Source organism: Delphinapterus leucas, chromosome 5 (genome assembly GCF_059928025.1).
Source record: "Delphinapterus leucas isolate spDelLeu-1000000601 "Yukka" chromosome 5, BTC_Dleu_Yukka2, whole genome shotgun sequence".
Classification (NCBI taxonomy): Eukaryota; Metazoa; Chordata; class Mammalia; order Artiodactyla; family Monodontidae; genus Delphinapterus; species Delphinapterus leucas.
In genome coordinates, this window is record NC_143133.1 from 60,038,277 (window position 1) to 60,044,276 (window position 6,000).

Below are 6,000 nucleotides of genomic sequence, written 5' to 3' on the forward strand. Positions count from 1 at the left end.
GGTAAGCTTGGTCCAGTGGCCTGTGTAGGCTTCTTAGTGGAGGGGACTGGTGCCTGTGTTCTGTTGGGTGGGGCTGGATCTTGTCCTTCTGGTGGACAGGGTCATGTCCAGTGGTGTGTTTTGGGGTGTCTGTGAACTTATTATGATTTTAGGCAGCCTCTCTGCTAATGGGTGGGGTTGTGTTCCTGTCTTGTTAGTTGTTTGGCATGGAGCATTCAGTATTGGAGCTTGCTGGCCATTGGGTGGAGTTGGCTCTTAGCACTGAGATGGAGGTCTCTGGGGGACCTCTTGCCGACTGATATTATGTGGGTCTGGGAGGCCTCTCGTGGTCCAATGTCCTGAACTCGGCTCTCCCACCTCAGAGGCTCAGGCCTGACACCAGGCCAGAGCACCAAGACCCTATCAGCCACACAGCTCAGCAGAAAAGGGAGAAAAAAAGAAAGAAAAAATAATAATAAATTTAAAAATTATTAAAATAAAAAAAATGAAAAAAAAAGAAGAGAGTAACCAAACCAATAAACAAATCCCCCAATGGTAACACGTGCTAAAAGCTAAAGTAAAATAAACATAAAAATCAGAAACAAGTAAGTCACAGGCAGTACATCCCAAGTCTACAGTTGCCGCCAAAGTCCACTGCCTCAATTTTGGGATGATTCATTGTTTATTCAGGTATTCCACAGATGCAGGGTACATCAAGTTGATTGTGAGGATTTAATCTGCTGCTCCTAAGGCTGCTGGTAGAAATTTCCCTTTCTCTTCTTTTTTTGCACAGCTCCCGGGGTTCAGCTTTGGTTTGGGCCCCACTTCTGCGTGTAGGTCGCCTGAGGACATCTGTTCCCTGCCCAGACAGGACGGGGTTAAAGTAGCAGCTCATTAGGGGGCTCTTGCTCATTCAGGCTGGGGGGTGGGAGGAGTACGTAGTTATAATTGGAATGCGGGGCGAGCCTGCAGCGGCAGAGGCCAGCGTGATGTTGCAACAGCCTGAGGTGCACCATGTGTTCTGCTGGGGAATTTGTCCCTGGATCACAGGACCCTGGTAGTGGCGTGCTGCACAGGCTCCCGGGGGCGGGTGTGTGAATAGTGACCTGCACTTGCACACCAGAGTCTTGGTGGCTGCAGCAGCAGCGTTAGCGTTTCATGCCTGTCTCCGGTGTCCAAGCCAAAAGCCATGGCTCATGCCCATCTCTAGAGCTCCTTTAGGCAGTGTTCTGCCTTCTGTGTGCAGATGGGGAAGGAATCCCCTCTCCTCATGCACCCCGAAACAATCGTCTCTTGACTCATAGGCAAGTCTAGACTTTTTCCCAGACTCTCTCCTGGCTAGCTGTGGCACACTAGCCCCCTCAGGCTGTGTTCACGCAGCCAACCCCAGTCCTCTCCCTGGGATCTGAACTCCAAAGCCCGGGACTCAGCTCCTAGCCCCCACCCGCCCCAGTGGGTGAACACATAAGCCTCTCAGGCTGGTGGGTGCTTGTTGGCACTGATCCTCTGTGCAGGAATCTCTCTGCTTTGCCCTCTGCACCCCTCTTGCTGCACTCTCCTCTGTGGCTCTGAAGCTTCACCCCCACCCATCACCTATCTCCGCCAGTGAAGGGGCTTCCTAGGGTGTCAAAACTTTTCCTCCTTCACAGCTCCCTCCCAGAGGTGCAGGTCCAGTCCCTGTTCTTTTGTCTCTGTTTCTTCTTTTTTCTTTTGCCCTACCCAGGTACATGGGGAATTTCTTGCGTTTTGGGAAGTCTGAGGTCTTCTGCCATCGTTTAGCAGGTGTTCTGTAGGAGTTGTTCCACATGTAGATGTAGTTTTGATGTATTTTTGGGGAGGAAGGTGATCTCCACGTTTTAGGCCTCCGCCATCTTGAAGGTCCCCCCTCATGTAACTTTTAAGTGAGTTCATATCATGAGGTTATTATCAAAGTTCTTGTTATGTTTCTATTAATGCTTCACTGATTAACTCTTACCTTCTAGATGTCTACTCTATTCCTTTTATATATATTATACTCTTGGAATATTTTCCAGTGTGTTTTCCCTGTTCATTTATTTATTTCTGCCATTTTTTCTTTACTTTTGTTTACTCATCATACAATACTGGGGAAAAATAAACTATAAAGCAGCAGCCAACATGAAAAATAGGCAAAGAGGAAGGTGAAAGATAATATGATCCACGACCTATCATAATACAAAACAAAAAAATATACAACAGTCATAATCCTATATACAAAGAGACATTGTGTACCTGTTGAATTGTCAATTCAATTAAATTTTATTGTCAGAACAAAAGAAAAAAATGAAAGCTTGAAAATAGGCTTATGAAGTTAGAATAAGCAAATGAACTCAACTTGTTTCTACAAGTCTTCTGAACTCAGATTCTGGAGCCGTATACATCTGCAACCCAGAGTTCATTATAATGGGGTTATCAGATACTACATACTTGAAAATTCAACAGTAAGACAGAAAGAAAGGAACTGAAGGAGTTAGATTTTAACAGAAAAAGTGCATTAGATTTTAACAGAAAAAGTGAATTTTACAAACTAGATTTATGATAAAGAAAAACAGCTGAGTCAGATGAAGAAGGATATCCTGTACTTGATAAACGCTAAACTACTTCTCAGCCCCAGGCTGCCAAGACCACAGCATAATTATGACCTAGCGGCACAAATAAATTCAACTGAAAAAGCAAATAACTATATTGGAAACCAAAGGAAATTATTAATAAGAGATACAAAAATAACATCATTTAATTATAAAGTATACTAAAACATCATGAAAAATATATATATCAATAGAAAAATAAAAGGTTTGGGTCCAAAAATTGTAACTCTCTAAGGAAGAAATAGAAATGTTCCAAATACCTAGTAATTATGTATGTGGTATTTTACACATCTCAAATAGTGAAAGAGTAAAATATTAAAGGATATAGCAACATTTGGCATTTTCATCTTCCCAGGATTTTCAAATAGTTCTAGATTAATATTTTGAACATGAGATCATCCATTAGGTCATTGAAAGGGGTATCTTCTTCGGAAATATTTTTCTGAAGTACCCAATTCAACGGTCTCTTGTAAAAAAAAAAAATACATGTTTTTTCTAAATAATTTGAGGTATACTGTCAATTCTCTTTATTCACAGATTTGGTTTTTAAGAATTTGAATACTCACAAAAACTTATTTGTAATCCCAAAATCAACGTTCACAACATTTTCACAGTCACTTGTGGACATGACACAGAGCTGCACAAAATGTGAGTTCCCCACCGTGCACTTTCCCAGTTGAGGTGGAGTAGGATGATGCTCTGCCTTCGTGTTGCAATTCTCATACTGTAAACAAGTCTCCTTTGTGCAGTCTATTTAGTACCACTTTACACTCTGTTTTTGTGCTTTTATGAGGATTTTATTTCTGAAAAATGCCCCAAGAGCACAGTATTGAGGGCTATTGTGCTCCTAAGCACAAAAAGGTTCTGATGTGCTTTATGGGAAAAATGCATGTTAGATAAGTGTTCAGGCAAGAGTTATAGTGCTGTAGTGTCTGAGTTCAATGTTAATGAATTAACAATACACACTAAATAAGGTGTTTTTAAGCAGAAACAGACATAAAAGTATGTATTGATCAGTTGTCTAAGTGTTGTGAACAGAGGCTCTGCAGGAACCTAACCCTGAATTTCCATGTTTGTTAATTCAGTGTCCACACAACTTGATAGAACAGAACTACCATGAATAACAAGAATTGACTATATCTCTAATTTTGTCATTTTCCTCTTTTCTTTCATTGTTTGTTTCATGTTTACAAAGTTCCTTATTTCACTTTGGAAACTGGATTTTATTTTCTACTCATGAAATTCACATCAAGAGCAAACAAAAATTATCAGGAGCAAAAACAGTGGAATTCTAAGTACAACTGCTGACCAACTGTATATCAATAGTTTCTGGTGGAGGCTTAATCACAACATTTACAATATAGGCTTAGGGACAGAATGACCACTGTACTCAGGAGGTCACTAGGACCTAGACTAGTAATCTAACTAAATGTCCCGTACAATACCACATAAAACAGAGGACAGACTTCAGCCTGAATCTTGAGAATTAGCATTGTAAAATCACTACAAGGATTTCATCATTTTTGTTTTGCTTTCTTTTTTATTGTTCAGGGAATTAAACCTAAAGAAATGCAGACTCAGCACTATCATTCCTTTTGAAATCATATTTGATATGACAAGAATCATTGTGTTGCCCAACAGGGATTATCATTTTAATGGTAAAATTACTGTCCACATCACAGTTTTGCAAAGTGAAGCCATCGGCTGTTTTGATGGTCCCTATGGAAGTTAATGTCAGAACTATTTTTTCCATTCAAAAACCTCATGATAAACTTGGGACTTTGTATATTTGAGTTACTGATATGAACATCAGATCCTTTAGGGTCTTCTGGGAATTCTATAATTTGATAGTAGGAGCCCCAAACTCCCAGGACAGTTTAGTTCTGAATTTATAAAGATGTATTTCCAGATGCCTTCCATTTCTTGATTTACATCCCAGTCTTCCCTAGGGCTTTAGAAAAGACATTAAGTAAAGGTTTTTAAATGGTTCCTGAGCATATCTCCTTTCTTCAAACAAATAAATGAATGCATCTTAAAAGACTACTGGAAGAGCCATTTAAAACACTTCACTGTTTAACAGAAAAACCTAACAAGATACTTTGCATCTCTGGGTGTGTTTTTATAATAAGATGGTTTCTGTGAAGAATTCCACACTTAAGGGGAGTATTAGTATTCAAGGAGCATATGTTTTATCATTAATCATTAATGAGACCAAAAACACTTGCAGCAGGAAAGAATAAAGTGCTGATTTGAAGTTGAAAATTGAAATGACCATTTAAAAATGACATGAAGGCCAGAGCAAGTGAAGAAATTCAAAGGAATGTTCATAGGGCCACTTCTTTCAGGCATTTATCATTTGCTAATGTAAGGCTTTGACCTAAATTAAACCTTTGAAATCCCATTTCCATTATTTGAATGCCCTTCCTATCCAGTACAATTTTAATAGAAAGATGACTTGGCCACATTATCTCCCATACTCCCTTCCCTTGAAATGATTCTCTCCCTTTCCTCCTCCTAATACCGTAGTCCTCTTCAACACTTGTATAAGTCCCAGTAAGCCAAATAAATGCCCTTTAACTTTAGCAGTTTCTTTTTAACCAAATCCCTTCCTCTGAACCTCTGGCTCATCCAGTTATATAGTTTGTAGAACTAAGTATAAATCTTCATTCACTGACGTTGTGTATTCATTTACCCTTGTAGAGAATTTAGAGCTCAATCACCAAGGCTAAGAGGAGAAACTAAGAATTTAATCTAAAAAAGCAATTATAAATACATTAAAAAATCAGCTAAGTAGCTAAGACTATGTAATTGGCTGAAAGTTTTAAGTTTGAGATTAAATAAATGATGGTAACTCTAAACACTGATGCTATGCAACCATTTACAATGGAATAGAGAGGGAGAGTAGGGTAGAAAAACAGAGATTAGGACCCAAAGAATTGATGGGGAAAAACCCATAAAAGTAAGAACAGTTCTAGCATGTGGCTCTTCAGAGGGACTAGCTGAGCTCCACGAGGGGGAAATGTCCCGGCTGCACCAGGATGTCAGGCTGCGTAGATCACCACACGTAACACAATGTTAAACTGCTAACTCTTAAAACTGTTCCCAGGGAAAAGTTAGGAGTTTTGCTTCAGTTATGGAGGTGGAAGAATGAGAAGGCAAGGGTGGTTGATGAAGAAATTCAGATAAAACCCCAAAAAAGGGATTTTGAAAGCATGATGGGGTTCAGGTGCTCAGTGAGCAGTGGGGGAAGGAAAGAGTCAGGGTCAGGTCTTCAGAAAGTATTGCAGGTTAGAAGACAAAGTGATGAGTCATAACAAATTAAAAGAAAACAATGGGGGTGGGGGTGGAAGACACTATTAAAGTATAAATCAGATTTTAATTTTGTATAAAAATGAAAAAATAAAAACATTTATAG